Consider the following 18,389-nt stretch of genomic DNA (forward strand, 5'->3'; position numbering starts at 1 on the left):
ACTCTAGGTATATTTTTAAATGATTACTTTCCCCTTCCCCTGGCTAGAAGCAAGAGATAATTTTTCTTTGATCTTCATGGTGCAAACTTAATGGAAAAGTAAAACTGATGAAACTTGGGGGCCCTTCTGGAGTATTTAACTCTTGTTAGTCTACACTGAGTCTCTAAAATTACTTTTCCTACAATACTGGCTCCATGTGGGGCTTCTGCTTCTAGTAAGCTGTGTATCCACCTGTCTTTCTAGTTTTTTGGGCAGCAGTTTGTCCTGTAACATAAATTATTTATGAATAGTTGTTTAATTTTCAGTTGGTTTAGCTTTTGTTATTGCTGTTTTAAGGATGGTCTGTAACTTTCAAGTTCTTAAGATGTCAGACCAAAAACCAGAAGTCCTTCTCTACCCTTTCCATATATAAACATGTTTCTAATGCTTTATTTCCTCCAGAAGGCCAAGCCTATAGCATTTATGCTTAGGCAAGGTATGTTTGATGCATGATAGCACAACATAACTTACATTAATATCACAGTTTATTCAAAACACCATATAGCCCTGGAAAACCTACAAACAATATTGGAAGCTTTTGTGGTTTGTAGAACTCAGAGTGGCATAATGAGATTCTGTGTGTGCAAACTCTTTGAGAACCTCCAGAGGCAGATGTCTCTACCCTAATCTTCATATTCATGTCCCCATCTGCAGTGTGGGTCTGCTTGTGGAGATAAATCTCTTTGAGAGATGAAATTCCCAAAGCTCCTAAGAGCCAATTTTTGGACCTGCTAGCATTTTGACTTCTTAGAAACTGTTTTTGGAAATCAAGTCAACAGGGAAAGGAAACAAATAATAGTTGGAGGAAAAAAATTATATTAGGATAGGAGGTAATGTAGGTTGCTGTTATAACAGGCATTAGGACTGTTTCTGGATCTCCTGGAGTATTTGAAGAATACATTTTGGTGGTTTAGCTTTCTAACTTCTCTACTTATCAAGAATGTTTCTTGATTTCTGTATTTACAGAGTAAAAACCTTAACACTTGAATTTTCTCATGTACTAATAAAGCAGCCTCCTCCTGGAGATTCTTATATTCCTAAGTGCCCACCTCCTACCTTGAACTGCTAACAAAGGTGTGGTTATTCCATGCATTGATGTTACTGCCTATTTAGTATCCAATGTTTCTAATGTTTTAAATTGTACATTAAGTGGCTTTTAGTATATTCACAATGCTGTGCCACCATCAACACTTTCCAGATTATTTTCATCACACAAACCCTATACTCATTAGGGAGTCATATCTTCCTGCCACCCATTCCCCAGCTCTGGTAACCACTAATCTAGCAGCTACTAAGTCTCATAATTTCCATAGAGACCACTTTCTGACTCTATGGATTTTTCCTATTTTTATTTTAGTATTTTGAGTATTTTCCTATTTTGAGTATTTCATATGAATGCAATCATACAATTTGTGGCCTTCTATGTCTGGTTCATTTAGTTTAGCCTAATACTTACAAGGTTTGTCCATGTTGTACCATGTACCTATCAGTACTTCATTCCTTTTAGGGCTGAATAATATTCCATTGTTCATGTGTGTAGCACATTTTTAAAATCCAGGCAACAGTTGATGGACATTTGAATTATTTCCAGCTGTTCACTGTTGTGAATATTGTGACTATGACACTTCATGAACAAGTTTTTATTTGAACACCTGTTTTTAATTTATTTGGCTCTAAACCTGAGAGTGGAATTGCTGGGTCATATGACAATTCTATCTTAATGAGTTTTGCATAACTGTCAACTATTTTTTCAAAGCGGTTACACCATTTTTCATTCTTATCAGCAATGTATGAGAGCTCTGAATGCTCTACATCCTTAACCAACACTAATAATTTTATGTTTTCCTTTTAATTATATTTAGTGCAGCTATTCTAGAGTGTGTGAAATAGTATCTCAATGTAGTTTTAATTTGAATTTCCCTGACTGTAATGGATGAGCATTTTTTGTGTCGATCAAAGGGCACAGTCAAGAAAGTAAGACAACCCACAGAAGGGGAGAAAATACTTGCTAACCATATACCTGACAAAGATTTAGTATCCACAATGCATATAAACTCATACAAATTAACAGAGACAAATAATTCTATTAAAAATAGTTCACTTGGGATCCCTGGGTGGCGCAGCGGTTTGGCGCCTGCCTTTGGCCCAGGGCGCGATCCTGGAGACCCGGGATCGAATCCCACATCAGGCTCCCGGTGCATGGAGCCTGCTTCTCCCTCTGCCTGTGTCTCTGCCTCTCTCTCTCTCTCTGTGACTATCATAAAAAAAAAAAAAAAAAAATAGTTCACTTGTATAACTTGCTTCAGAGAAAAGTCAAATTTTTATCCATTTTTTGATAGCATTGTTTGTCTCTTTGTTACTTTATATGGATTTATCTGTATTCTGGATGCTAGGCCTTTATCAGATATAGGATCAGCAAACATTGTCTCCCATTCTGTGGGCTGCCTTTTTACTTTCTTAGTAGTGCCCTTTGATTCACAAAGTTGTTAATTTTGAGGAAGTCCAATTTATTTTTTTAAAGATTTGATTTATTTATTCATGAGAGACACAGAGAGAGAGGCAGAGGCACAGTCAGAGGGAGAAGCAGGCTCCCTGTGGGGAGCCCAATGCGGAGGGGGGTGTGGGGGGTGTGGGGGGGTGGGGCTTAATCCCAGGACCCGGGGATCATCCCTGAGCTGAAGGCAGATGCTCAACCTCTGAGCCACCGAGGTATCCTGGAAATCCAGTTTATACTCTGCCTCTCTCTCTCTCTCTCTCTCTCTCTGTATCTCTCATGAATAAATAAATAAAATCTTAAAAAAAAACACTATCTGAGTAAAAGGACACATATACACATATTTACATATATATGTACACATACATACATATGCACACATACACATATTTATTTATTTAAAGATTTTATGTATTTAATCATGAGAGACAGAGAGAGAGAGAGAGAGGCAGAGACACAGGCAGAGGGAGAAGCAGGCTCCCTGTGGGGAGCCCAATGCGGGACTCGATCCCAGGATCCTGGGATCATGCCCTGAGCCAAAGTAGGACGTTCAACCGCTGAGCCACCCAGGAGTCCCATACACATACTATATTTATATATACAATATGTATGTGTATATACATATATATATGCACATACATAATAAATATAAAATAACCTCAAAACAAAAAAACAGTAAAAAAATAATGAAATTAGTGACTGATAAGTTTTGAATGTTTATTACCTTTGTTTACAATATAGTTTATTTTTAAATTAATTTATATTTACATTTACATTTAATTAGAACCTTAAATTACTTGACACCTAATAATTGTTTAACAACTGATGCAATCTCAGGTTATCAGAAGCCAGGACTAGCTGGCTCTAGCACACCTCCGATGGTATGACTGTATACCCAGCATGGCATCCTGGATACTATGCAGCTGCCAGCAGATGTTTTCTAAATGGACCTCTCATTTATTAGAATTACTCTTTCCCAGGTTCAAAGTTTCATGAGGAGTGTCTTAGATAAAATGCCAGAACTCATTCTGCCAGAATTTTGCCTCTGTAGAAAGGTTCTTGTACACACCAAAAGTCACACAAGAATCTATTTCTCAGTGTAGGAAGAGCTACTGGATTAGCTGCTGGATCACATAAACAAGAAATGAAGTATCTACAATAAATGACTAGGAGTTTAACAGGTATACAAGCAGGGGCTGGGGAAGCATGGCCAAGGGCCAGAAGACTTCAAAGCAGAGGGAATAGCCTATGCAAAGGCCAGGAGGCATGAAAATGGCAAAGAAATAAGCTGCGTTCTTGGAAACCTATGAGAAACTCAATGTCATCAGCTACGGGGACTTCTTACCTTTAGAGACTTACTTGGCATTCTGGCTGTTGAAAATACCAGTAAAAACCCCCTCCTTTTCCTAAATCCCTATCATGGAGAAAATAAAAGTAACAGCTTAAGATCATGTACCAATGAATCAAGGCAGTCAACTTGAGTCAAGAAGGATTATCAGATATTTGATGAAGCTCAAGGAAGGAAGATTTAGTGGACTTGTGGTTCACATTCTATAACTGAACCTGAACAAAAGTGTATCACCTGGGAGGGAAAATTGATCTTCTTCTCTTAATATCACTAATAATGAGTTGAGATTAAGAAGTAATAATAATAAATAGCATACAGTGAAGGCCTACTATGTATTAGGCAGTTAAGTAAGTAATTTTCATATATATATATATTTTAATTTATGTATTCAGGAGAGAGAGAGAGAGAGAGAGAGGCAGAGACATGGGCAGAGGTAGAAGCAGGCTCCATGCAGGGAGCCCGATGTGGGACTTGATCCTGGAACTCCAGAATCACGCCCTGGGCTGAAGGCAGGGCACTGCCGAGTCACCCAGGGATCCCCAGTAAGATTTTCATATATTATCTCTTTTTTTTACTTTGGATTTATAGCTTCCTCACCAAGAGACAATCAATGATAAGGGGTTGATATCTCTATAATAAATACTAAGGTGTTCAGAGCAAACGTGTTTAGAAAGTTATTTCCATCTCCACCCTCAGGCTCTAGGAGAGTTTGCTTTTACAAATAGAAAAGCAAGAATCAGGCAACATTTAACATGTAAGACGTGATGAGGCAGTAGTTGGAAAAAATATATGTAGGCAGGTGGACATCTTATACTTCTCAGACTATGCCATACAGGTGACAACTGAGGATAAATAATTAGCCCTACCTCTTGATATAGTACAGTGGTAAATATTAAAATCCTTATGGCTAAGCTGCTTGGGTTCAAAGCTGAGCCCTGTCTCTAGCTGTGAGGATTTGGACTTAATCTCTCTGAGCCTCAATTTCCTCTCCTGCAAAACTAGGACATAATAGCACCTCCCTCAGAAGATTGTCAGGAGAATGAACTTAAATAATTTAAATGAAATAGTTAGCACAGTGCCTGAAATGTATGATGCACTCAACAAAAACAATAGTTTAAAACTGCTTTAAACTAACTAAAATGAGTAAGTCTCTCTGTCTCATGTCCACAACTTCATATAAGGGATTTGTGGAAATAATAAGAAACCTAGGTACACACCAAAGTGATTTAATTTTATAAAACCCCATGACTCTATCCAGTCCTTTTGAATGACTTGGTCACAGTTTTTCCCTGAATTGCTACTGGGTAGTTAGTTGGTTGATATTCCTTCACTCTTGTTTGATGGAATCACAGTTCTTATAAGGTATTATAAATGCTCAGAGTATCACGAAACAACATCTGGCTGGGAAAATTTTTATTTCTATGGATCTTTAAATCACACAGATGACCCAAGTTAAGTAGATTTGAAGTAATCTTCAAAGCGTTTACAGTTGCTGTGATTTCTCTACCTAGTTAGAATATTTCTAAGGTCAGAAGGGTATTTTTTTCTAGGCCACTCCCAAACCAGTAGAAACAAAACATTTAAGATTGTGAATTTTATATGAATTTTACCTCAATAAAGATAAGAAAAAAATAGGAAATGCATGTAAAAAGTAGGACAAAATAGTAAATGAAAAGAGTGGGAAAATGTTCAAATATTTTGTGAATTGTAAAACATGAATTGGCTAAGCTTGTCCATTTATACTAGATTGAAAAATAACCACATATATGCTGTTTAAAGGAGACTAACAAATGCATTTAGGAAGTGATGAATTCTGAAGCATAAGGATACATGAAATCTTTAGTTAAAAATAAATTGATGGGAAAAAATGAATCAAGAAAATACCAACTCAAAGAAAACTAGTTCGTCTATACAATTACCAAGCAAAATTAATTATAAGGTGAAAATGAACCCACTGGTAGGTGAAGTTTTGATGATGAGAGATTCAATTAATATAATATAATATATATATAATATAATAATTCAAATAATAAAAAAGTTTCTTGTGTACCTAATAAATATACTCAAAATATCTGAAGGAAAAAATAGTGGTAATAGAGAAACCGACAGACCCATCTTAGTGAGACATTTCAACATATGTCTCAGATAAATTTAAAAAATAAGCTGGAAGCTAAAGGAAATAAGAATTGACTTATGCAATTATGGAGCACATTCTTTAAGAACATAAAATTACAAAAAAAAATTTTTTTCTTATTGACCAGACACAAGAAAACCTAGCAAATTTATATTTCAGTATTACATAAATTCCAGTAAAATTAATGTAGAGTGTTATTCTAGTGTCAGATGTATGATGCAGTGATATAATAATTCCAACTATTCCTCAGTGCTCATCATGATAAATGTACTCATAACCTACTTCACCTATTTTACCCACCATCCCTCTGATCATCATCTGTTCTCTATAGTTGAGAACTGTTTTTTTTATTTATTTAATTTCTTAAAGTTCACAAGAATGAAATAATGTTATTTGTCCTTCTTTGACTGATTTATTTCACTTAGCATTATATCCTCTAGATCTACCCACGTTGTTGCAAATGGCAAGATTTCATTCTTTTCTATGGCTGAGTAATATTCCATTGTGTATATAGACCATTTCTTTATTCACTCATCTATCAATGAGCACTGAGTTGCTTCTGTAACTTGACTATTGTAAATAATACTGTAATAAAACAAGGGTGCATATATCTCTTTGAATCAGTGTTTTTGTGTTTTCCTGGGTAGTCAGTAGTGGAAACACTGGATCATGTGGTAATTCTATTTTTAATTTTCTGAGAACCTTCCATACTGTTTTCACAGTGGCTGCACCACTTTGCATTCCCATCAATGGTACATAAGGGTTCCTTTTTCTGCACATCATTGCCCACACTTATTTCCTGTGTTTTTTTTTTTTAATTTAAGCCATTCTGACTGGTGTGAGGTGATATCTCATTATGGTTTTGATTTGCATTTCTCTGATGATAAGTAACATGCAACGTCTTTTCATGTGTCTGTTGGCCATCTGGATGTCTTCTTTGGAGAAATGCCTGTTCATGTCTTCTGCCCATTTTTTAATTGGATTATTTGGGTTTGGGCTGTTGAGTTTTATAAGCTCTTTATATAAAAAAAAATAAGCTCTTTATATGTTGTTTGAGACACTCTTTAGTGGATATGTCATCTGTAAATATCTCCTCCCACTCAGGTTATCTTTTAGTTTTGTTGATTATTTCCTCTGCTGTTCAGAAGCTTTTTATTTTGATGTGGTTCCAGTAGTTTATTTTTGCTTTTGTTTCCTTTGTTTCAAGAGACATATCTAGAAAAATGTTGCTATGGCTGATGTCAGAGAAATTACTACTTGTGCTCTCTTTAAGAATTTTTATGGTTTTAGGTCTCATATTTAGGTCTTTAATCCATTTTGAGTTTATTTTCACATATGGTGTAAGAAAGTGGTCCAGTTTCATTCTTTTGCATGTAGCTGTCCAGTTTCCCCAACAACATTTGTTAAACAGACTGTTTTTTTCCCATTGCATATTTTTGTCTCCTTTGTCAAAGATTAATTCTCCATATAAGTGTGGATTTGTTTCTGGGATCTCTATTCTGTTCTCTTGATCTTTGTGACTATTTTTGTGCCAGTACCATAATGTCTCCATTATTACAGCCTTGTAGTATATCTTGGAATCTCGGATTGTGATACCTTCAGTTTTGTTCTTCTATTTCAAGATAGCTTTGGCTAATTTGTGTGTGGTTTCATGCAAATTTTAGTATTATTCGTTCTAGTTCTGTGAAAAATACCTTTGAAATTTTGATAGGGTCTACATTAAGTTGGTAGATTGCTTTGGGTATTAACATTTTAACATATGTTTTCCCAATCTATGAGCATGGAATATCTTTCCATTTGCTTGTGTCATCCTCAATATCTTTTATCATTGTTTTATATTTTTCAGAGCACAGGTCTTTCCCCTCTGTGGTTGGGTTTATTTCTAGGTATCTTTTTTCCCCCTAGGTATCTTATTTTTGTGCAATAGTAAATGGAGCTGTTTTATTAATTTATCTTTCTTTTAGTTCATTATTAGTATATAGAAATGCAGCATATTTCTGCATATTGATTTTGTATCCTGAGACCTTGCTGAATTTATTTGTCAGTTCTAGTAGTTTTTGGTAGAGTCTTTCAGGTTTTTAAATATAGTATTATATCTTCTGTGAATAGTAGAAGTATTACTTCTTCCTTGCCAATTTGGATGCTTTTTATTTCTTTGTGTTATCTGATTGTTGTAGCTGGGATTGCAGTACTATGTTGAATAAATGTGGTGAGCGTGGACATCCTTGTCTTCCTTTTGATCTTTGGGGAAAGCTCTCAGATTTTCACTGTGGAGTATGATGATAGTTGCAGGGTTTTCACCTTTGGTCTTTATGTTGAGGTATGTTCCCTCTAAACCTACCTTGTCGAGGGTTTTTATCATGAATGGAAGTTGTATTTCATCAAATGCTATTTCTATGTCTGTTGGAATCATCATATGGTTTTTATCATTTTTCCTATCTGTATGATGTATTACGTTGACTGATTTATGAATATTGAACCACCCTCACATCCCAGGAATAAGCCCCGCTTGGTCATGGTGAATGATTTTTTAAATGTATTTTTGGATTTGGTTTGCTAGTATATTGTTGAGGATTTTTACTTCTATATTCATCAGGGATATTGGTTTATAATTACCTTTTTTTGTTGCACCTTTGTCTGATTTTGGTATTAGGTTATGCTGCCCTCATCAAATGAATTTGGAAGTATTCCTTCCTTTTCCATTTTTGGGGATAATTTGAGAATAGATTAATCCTTCTTTAAATGTTTGGTGTAATTTACTTGTGAAGATGTCAAGTCTTGGATTTTTGTTTGTTGGGAATTTTTTGATGCTTGATTCAATTTCATTGTTGATCATTAGTTTGTTCAAATGTTCTCTTTCTTGATTCAGTTTTGCAAGGTTATGTTTCTAGCTACTTATTTTAGTTTGTCCAATTTGTTGGCATATATTTTTTCATAATATTCTTTTATAATCCTTTGTATTTCTGTGGTGTGAATGTTCTCCTATTTTTGATTTTGAGTCACCCCACTATTCCATCTGTTTTTCTCTCTGATAGAATCTGGCTAAAGGTTAATCAATTTTTTTATCTTTTCAAAGAATCAGCTCCTAGTTTGATTATTCTGTTGTATTTTTTCTTTTTTTTTTTTTCTTTTTTTTTTTAATTTTTATTTATTTATGATAGTCACAGAGAGAGAGAGAGAGAGAGAGAGAGAGAGAGAGAGGCAGAGACATAGGCAGAGGGAGAAGCAGGCTCCATGCACCGGGAGCCTGATGTGGGATTCGATCCCGGGTCTCCAGGATCGCGCCCTGGGCCAAAGGCAAGCGCCAAACCACTGCGCCACCCAGGGATCCCATGTTGTATTTTTTTCTATTTCATTTATTTCTCTTCTAATGTATTATTTCCTTCCTTCTTGTTTGGGACTTTGTCCTATCTAGAGCCTTTGGGTGTGAGGTTAGTTTGTGTGAGATTTTTCTTGCGTTTTAAGGTATTTCTGTATTGGAATAAACTTTCCTCCTAGGACTGCTTTTGCTGCATCCCAAAGATTTGGAACTATTGTGTTCTCATTTCTATCTGTCTCCATATTTTATTTTAATTTCCTCGTCAATTTCTTGGTTGACTCACTCATTATTTAGTAGCATGTTACTTAACCTCTATGTATTTGTGGTTTTTTTCCAGATATTTTTCTTGTGGTTGATTTTTAGTTTCATAGCATTGTGGTCAGGAAAGATGTATGGCATGACTTCATTTTTTTTTTTTTTAATTTGTTGAGACTTGTTTTATAGTCTGTGATCTATCCTGGAGAATATTCCATGTTCACTTGAGAAGAATGTGTTTTCTGCTGTTTGAAGATGGAATGTTCTGAATATATCTGTTAGATCCATCTGGCCCAATGTGTCACTCAAAGTCATTGTTTCTTTGTTGATTTTCTGTTTGGAAGATCTATCCATTGATGTAAGTGGGGTGTTTGGGTTCCCTACTATTATTGTATTACTATCGATTACTTCCTTTATGTTATTAGCTGCTTTGTGTATTTGGCCACTCCGATGTTGGGTGCATAAATATTTACAATTGTTATAATCATTCTTGAATTGTTCCCTTTATGATTATGTAGCTGTAGTCTATTTTGTCTGATATAGGTATTGCTACTTTGGCTTTCTTTTCACCTGATTTGCATGATAAATGCTTTTCCATTCCTTCACTTTCAATCTAGTTGTGTCTTTAGGCTTGAAGTGAGTTTCTTGTAGGCAGCATATAGACAGATCTTGCTTTTATCCATTCCTTTACCCTCTGTGTTTTGATTGAAGCATTTATTCTGATTACATTCAAAGTAATGCTATTTACATTCAAAGCACTTATTGATAAGATTTGCTTATTGTCATTTTGTTGCATGGTTGTTTTGTAGTTCTCCTCTGTTTATTCTCTTGCTCTCTTAGTCTATATGAAGCTGATGATTGCTTAAATTTAAGCCCATTCTTTACTCTTGTTGCCACATTTTAGGTATATGGTGTAATATTTTACAGCCTTTTATTTTATGAATCCTTTGATGATTTTTATAGATATACTTATTTTTACCTTTCTTGTGTTTCCTTCTTTTTAAATTTCTACTTACAGTTCTTTCCTTTCTATTTAAAGAGTTTCCTTTAACACTTCTTGTAGGGCTAGATTATTCATCTTAAATTCCTTCAACTTTTGTTTTTCTGGGAATCTCTTTCTCTCTCCTCCTATTCTGAATATAGCCTTACTGTACAGAGTACTCTTGGCTGCAGATTTTTTTCTTTCAGCACTTTGTACATATCCTGACACTTTCTTCTAGCCTGCAGTTTCTGTTGAAAATTTAGCTGATCACCTTATGGGGTTTCCCTTTTATGTAACTGCTTTATTTTCTCTTGATGCTTTAAAAATTTTATATTTATGACTACTTTTTTACCTTTTTAATTACTATGTGTTTTATTATGGCCCTCAAAGAAGTTGATTTTATTGGAGGCTCTTTGTGCATTCTGGATCTGGTTATCTATTTGCTTCCCTAGATTAGGGAAGGGTTCAATTATTATTTATTCAAATACATTTTCTGCTCCTTTTCTCTTTCTTCTCCTTCTGGGATCCCTATAGTGTGAATGGTGTTATGATTGACTGTTGCTAAGGTTCCTTAGTTTATTCTCATTTTTTTTTATTAACTTTTTTCTTTCTCCTGTTCAGACTAATGGATTTCCATTACTCTATCCTCCAGGTGTCTGATCCATTCCTCTAGTCTACTACTTATTACATCCCATGTATTTTTAATTTCATTTATTGAGTTATTTGTTTGTTATTTGTTCTCTGTAATCAGTTTTGTAATCAGTCCAGTCTGGCGTTGGGCTTGAGTTGAGTCAAACCAAGCATTGGCCAGAGCTGTGGTAGCACCAAACTGCAGGGCATCTACCTGTGCTGGCTCCATGGAGGTTTGTTGGAATTTGGGGCCTGCAGTCAGACCAGATGTGTGCTCCCAGGCTGTTGCTGGGGCTGCAGTTGAGCTGGTATGTATGGTTATTCTCCTCACTCTCTGTGGCATAAGTCACTTTGGAGTGGTGCTGACCCTTGCTGAGGCTGCTTGCACAATGCCAGACTTGTGGCACTGCTTTGGATGGACTCCTGCCAGAGTCAAAAGGCAGGTTGGAGGGAGAAGTCTAAAGAAGAGCATGGGGGTGGGGCACTTGGTGTTCACAAAGTTTGCCCTGCTCTGCTGTGGGAGGAGACATGTCACACCTTGCTGAAGGTGGGTTGGAGGTACAACTCTGCAGGAGTACAAGGGAGGCAGGTTGTGCTGTTCACAAGGTAGGTGTTCAGACTGAGCTAGTTCCTGCAAGTGTTTGCACGTATAGGGCTGGCAGGCTAAGGAGAGAAATGGTACCTACCAGCTTTTGTTCTTGGAGAAGTCTCCTAAAGATCCCTGCCCCTCTAGCACACATTCTGAGATTAGTAAATAAATGTCTTTCTTGTATACCCAGGTGTTTTTTCAAACTGCTGCTTCTATAATTGTATATCAGTGGAGCTGTTTGTTATGCCATCTCTTTAAAGGCAGGGACTCGGTTTCTCATGACCCTCCAGGCTCTTCCAGAGCAGAGCCAGCTGATTTTTAAAATTCCAGTTAAGCCCTGCTGGTTGTAAAAACTTACCATGTTAAGTCTGTCTGGGTTTCAAAGCCAGATGTTATGGTGATTCATCTTCCCAGTGAAGGTCCTCCATGCCTGTGGTGCCTGGCGTGCAGTTTATTCCTCTCCCTTCTCCATGCTTACAGTATTGCTCTCCACTGCAGATAGTCTCACAGGTCACTTTGGTTCCCAACCATGTTTCTGACCTTCCTGCCATTTTTAATGTGGCCTTTTCTCTATGATTAGTTATAAGGAGACTATTCTGCTAGTCTTTGGGTGGTTTTCTAGTTTATTTACACTAATGTGTTACCTAGGTGTATCTGTGAGGTGAAGTAAGCCTAGGATCCCCTGACTCTGCCATCCTTTTTGGAAGTCTCTAAGTCAAGCAAATTGAAAATATAGATAGAATTCACATGGGTATCCATCTAGTCCTGGACTTTTATTTTTTGGTAATTTTTTGATTACCACTTCTATTTGCTATGAGTAATTAGTCTGTTCAGATTTTCTATTTCTAGTAGTTTATTCCTTCTAGATTGTCCAATTTATTTATACAAATTTTTCACAATAATTTCTCACATTGCTTTGTATTTCTGTGGTGTCAGATTTTACTTCTCCTCTCATTCCTGATTTTATTTATTTGGATCTTTTCCTTGATGAGTCTGACTAAGGGTTTATTAATTTTGTTTATTTCTTCAGATAACCAGCTCTTGGATTTACTGATTTTTTCTTTTGTTTTTCTTTTTTCTTTCTTTCTTTCTTTCTTTCTTTCTTTCTTTCTTTCTTTCTTTCTTTCTTTCTTTCTTTCTTTCTTTCTTCTCTCTTTCTTTCTTTCTTTTCTTTTCTTTTTTTGGTCATCATGCCATTTATTTCTGGTCTGATATTTATTATTTCCTTCTTTCTATTTATCTTGAGATTTGTTTGCTCTTTTCTAGTTTCCTTAGGTATCAGGTTAGGTTATTTGAGCTTTTTCTTGTTTTGGGTGGGGGTGGGTAGGCCTAACTTGGCAATGCTTTCACTGCATCCCAAAGATTTTGGGCAGTTGTATTTTCATTTATTTCCACATATTTTTTAAATTTTTCCTTTGACTCTTTCATTGACCCCATTTGCTGTTTAGTATTATGTTGTTCTTTCCATTTAAAAAAATATTTTATTGTAATTTCCAGTGTAGTTAAAATACCATGTTATATTATTTTTAGGTGTACAATATAGTGATTCAACAATTCCATACATCATTTGGTGCTTATCACAAGAACATCTCTTAGGCCTCATTACTTATTTAACCTATCCCACTACTCACCACTCCTCTGGTAAATATCAGTTTTCTCTATAGTTAAGTCCACTTCTTGGTTTGTCTATCTGTCTCTCTTTTTCTTTGCTTGTTTTGTTTTTTAAATTCCACATACAAGTGAAGCCATATGTTATTTACCTTTCTCTGACTTATTTTGCTAGCAGTATGCTCTCTAGCTCCATCCATGTCAAGTTTTTTGATAATTCATCTTTTAAAAAATGATTTCCAAAGCTATGTTGGATTTTATTATTAAATCTAATTAATTTTGAATGACTTTATTTCTTGGAGAAAAAGGAGAGTTTTGATTACTTCATACTATGACAGAAAGGAGGTCAAGTAAAATGAAAGCTGGGTCTTGATGGATGAGTAAGAATTCACCGAAGTTGGGGGAGAAAGGGGGGATTTAAGGGAGTTGGAAAATTTATGTAATATTTAAATTTTGTTATAGGTGGGAATTCAAATTTTTGTCACACTTCTAAAAAGAAATAGGTGTATTCAAGTTCTCTCTTCTATGCTACCTCCCTTGCAATTACTTTCCATTGTTTTTTCTAAACTCTGGCATCCAGTTATCACAAACCTGTGCCTTTAAATCAGAATCTCCTTACTGTCAATTTAGCTCAAAGATATAATGGCTTTAATCACAGAGCATTTAGCTAGATAAAAACTCCTCAGCCATTACTCAGTAGGCTCATCTTAAATACTGTAATAGGATTGTCTTCACAGAACTCAAAAGGCCACACTATTAATTGCTTAAACTCTTATTTAGTGCAGGACCTTAGCATTTCCCTTTATGGAGGAGGTGAGTCAAAGCAAATGGAATTTCTACAGTATATTACAAATTACCCCAGTGTCTTTTCTTAAAACCAGGGCAAAAGAATAATTTTAATGATAATGTTAATAATTGCAGTAGCTGCTAATTGTGTAACACCCTAAGCACTTATTAGGTGCCGAATGTTATTGACAGTGATAATAATTAACATTTGTCTGGTGCTTACTAAGTCCCTGACGAGACTCTAAGTGCTTTATATGCATTGTTTTATTTAATCCTGCAAAAACCTTAAAGGTACATTATGGTTTTTCTAGAAGTCCTTCTTTACGGAAGAGGCTCAAAAGATTTCAGAAATTTGCCCAGGGTTACAAAGCTAATAAATGTCGTAACAGGGATTTAAACTAAAATCTGAGTCCAGGGTCCAACCTGTTAACTGTATCATATACTCTTCTCTATATATCTCATTAGTTAACTGCTCATTGTCCATTTATTAAGCTTATGTTAAAGTAAGATGTGTGAGATGCAGGGAGGGCATATAACTTTCCCAGATGACAGAGCTAGTCAGTATCAGAGTAGTCATAGGAAATTAAATTGTCTGATTTCCAAGACTGTGCTCTTATCCCTCTGCCTATCTGTTTAGAAAGAGCTTCAGTGAAAATATCTTCACTTACACTAGAAAGGAAAGCATGATTTCTGACAAAATCCTTGGCCCGTACTCATCCTTTACTCTCCCACTATAATAGAAGACTTTGTTTCTCATTCATGATTTCAACTAACATTTGATTAATTTAAAAAAGCCTTTGAATTTGTCTGGCATATTTTACATATATATATATATACATATATATATGTGTGTGTATGTGCAATATATAAATAATATAAATATATAAGTATATATAAATATAGGTAGTGAGATTAAATATATTTTAGAATATATAATCAATAACATATATTAGTGATTTGTCCTCATCAAGTTTTTCTAAGTATTTTAGTTTCATAGAAAAATATTCCGTTTGCACACATATACATTGTTTTTTGTTTATTAAATATAAAATTAATTAGGGTAATAGGTATAATGGGTATTAGTAGGAAGGAACAAACAGGACTAGTTTCTTACAAGTATGTATCTTAGCTGATGGGAGCAGAGGTGCCCCACTCTGTAGAAGGGCCCACTAACTGCAGATATTCTGGAATATTCTACAATAAGATCAGTTTAATCATGCATGGAAATTAAATAGAGGTTGACTACAAATATGTATACTATTATTTTAATATGAGAACTAGGATTTCTTTCTTCACATGTGAACTTTGCTCCACTTTCCTTGGGTTAAGTAAAGTTCATAATCTATGTAATGTGCTGTGGTTGAGAGCATCCTTTAAAGCATTCTTAAGTTTCAAATATTGGAAACAATATTGTAAGAGAAATGATCACCAGTGACAGTAGTCCTAGACCATTTCCCCCCACTTTGAGTCATAGCGCTTAGGCAGCTGTAATCATCTAAAACTACTAGTTTTAACTGTGGTTCTGAATGTTAGTTGCTCATAGAATCACCTGAGGGCCTTTGAAAAATACTGAAGCTGGACCCCATCCTCAGAGAGTTTGATCTCCTTATCCGGGACACAGCCTGGGCATTGGGATTTTCAAAAGCGTCTCAGGTGGTTTTGTTGTGTGGCCAAGGTTCAGAATCAATGATGCAGAAACGCAGAGCCCTGAGGTTGCCACTAAGCCCTAATCAAGGATTGTAATGCTCCTTACCTCTACCTCACTGAGCATAACTCTTCAATTTTAACAAACCCTTGAAGTTCTTACTGATTTTACTATGTAGTCCAAAATTGTATCTTTATTTTGACTTCAACATGAAGGCATAGTTGACATAGGATGGTTTGGATATTGAATATGGGGAGAATCTCAGTGGCATCCCAACCACTTATAGAAGATTTATGCTAAGATTCATCTCTATTTGAAACAAAGTCTCTGAAAGTCAGCTATGTAGCAAATTCTTTTTTTTTAAGATTTTAAAAAATTTATTTATTCATGAGAGACAGAGAAAGAGAGGCAGAGACACAGGCAGAGGGAGAAGCAGGCTCCATGCAGGGAGCCTGATGTGGTACTGAATCCCACAACTCCAGGATCACGCCCTGAGCCAAAGGCAGACACTCCACTCATACCGATTTTTAACTCAAAGATTGGTTGATGTAGTACATATAAAGCCATCAAAATTCTAAGCTTGAGTAAAGCCTTGCATTTATCAGCTTGCATGGGGGACTTACCTGCTGCCTTTGGAAGTCCAGCCCAACCTGTGTTCTAATGCAATGGGCCTTGCTGTAGAAACACCATCTTTGGTCTTCTCTGAATCTTTGTCACTGAAGAGCTTTGATATTTGGGAAATTTCTTCACCTTTCTGAAGTAGGATTGAATGATTATTAATGAATTTTTGACCCCAAATTCTACCTTTCCTTGTGTTTTAGTTGCTCACTAATGTTGTTCCTGGAGTAAGAACCACATCATCTATGTATTTTGAAGACATTACTATATTCTCTGCTTTCAGGGAATATCTGGTCTAGCATTGTGTGAATAGTGCACACCATGGTACAATGGGAAAGCATGTGCCAACGCATGGTGCTGTGTTCTTCCTTGAAAGAAGAGGAATGCTCCTGACCCCTGTTTGGGTCATCTTTTTTACAGTTAGAGATTCACTGATATAAATAAAGGAGCTATTTCAAGTACTCGGTTCTCTTACTCCCTTTCTTCTGACACTGGTGGTAGTCCCTTTCACCGCTCTGGCATGATGTGATCCAAGACTTGCTTTAAAGCCCTGAATAAAAATAGATGAAATAGGTTTCTTCTACTTCAGAGGTTCTTGTCTCCTGCCTCTTTGCCCTGACTTATCAATAGGAAAAATGAATCCTCTGTGTGGTCTAGACCATGACTCTGTGTTGGGAGTTGAGGAATAACTATCTTATGAAAACTGAGAATTAATTTACATACTTTACTGGCCATTGCCCGTTTGTATCCTCTCTACCAGCATCTTGCAAAATGATTGGTTCAGTATTAGTTTCTATATCTCTGAGTCCCTTAGCTAAAATAACCTCCTAATGTACTCTTAGTCACACTATCATGAAGTATATCTATTTGCTAGACTAATGATGACCAAATGGGCTCCTTGAGAAGGCACTAAAATAATTGGTTAATAAATATTTGTTGACTGAATTAATGAACATATAACTGAGCAATAAAGTTTCTAAGTACTCTGTTACAATGTTGGTAATAATAAAATAAGGCTGTAACAGCAGCCTTATAGCTACCAGGTAACTTCTTCACACATTCCTCATATATGCAAAGCTACCAGCTATATCCACTTCTGGCTCATAAATACATTCTGCAGCCCAAAGAATCAATTGGATACATACTTAATTTTTTAAAAGATTTTTTAAAGATTTTATTTATTCATGAGAAACACAGAGAGAGAGGCAGAGACACAGGCAGAGGGAGAAGCAGGCTCTCTGTGGGGAGCCTGATGTGGGATTTGATCCGAGGACTCTGGGATCAAACCCTCAGCCAAAAGCAGACACTCAACTACTAAACAACCCAGGCATTCTGGATACATACTTAATTTTAACCCTCAATATTTTTAAAGTATTTTCAGAATGTTTATTCAGTGGTTATGTGGACATCTGGAAAAGCCAATATTTAAATAATTTATGCATATACATCGCATATGATACATATGCAGTTTGAAATAACTGTCTTGCTTTCTATATACAAGTAGTTATTTTTATAAACCAAAGACACCTCAGCTATATCTCACTTACATATTGAAATAATTGAGTGAGAGGATCCTAAATTAATGTATTTCAGTTTATTTTTTAGTGCAGCATGCAAATTTAGAATTGGGGCAAAGCCAAAATGCGCAATAGCATATGCCTACTGGTATACCCTTCTTTTTACAGTAAGTCCTCATTTCCCCATTCCTTCATCCTTTTCCAGGTAATTTCTCCTTTTACTTACTGACTAGTGTCCTCATATTCTCTCCATTCTGACTCTTCCCATTGTAATCCTCACTTGGGAAGTTGCACCTGTCATATACAGGTGCAAATAGATTTTTTTTTGAGTTGAATGTGATACTCTCAGAGAAATTTTCATTTAGGCAACAACACTTTAACAAAAGAAATAAAACTTTAAATGTGGAATTGCCTAGATCAATAGA

The 18,389-nt window shown here is 35.7% G+C and overlaps 1 pseudogene; it reads right to left on the reverse strand.

Moving 5' to 3' along the window:
* The window catches only part of LOC121476925, a 117,056-nt pseudogene that overhangs the window by 69,831 nt on the left and 28,836 nt on the right, over nucleotides 1–18,389 (reverse strand).

Source organism: Vulpes lagopus, chromosome 16 (genome assembly GCF_018345385.1).
Source record: "Vulpes lagopus strain Blue_001 chromosome 16, ASM1834538v1, whole genome shotgun sequence".
In the NCBI taxonomy this organism is placed as follows: domain Eukaryota; kingdom Metazoa; phylum Chordata; class Mammalia; order Carnivora; family Canidae; genus Vulpes; species Vulpes lagopus.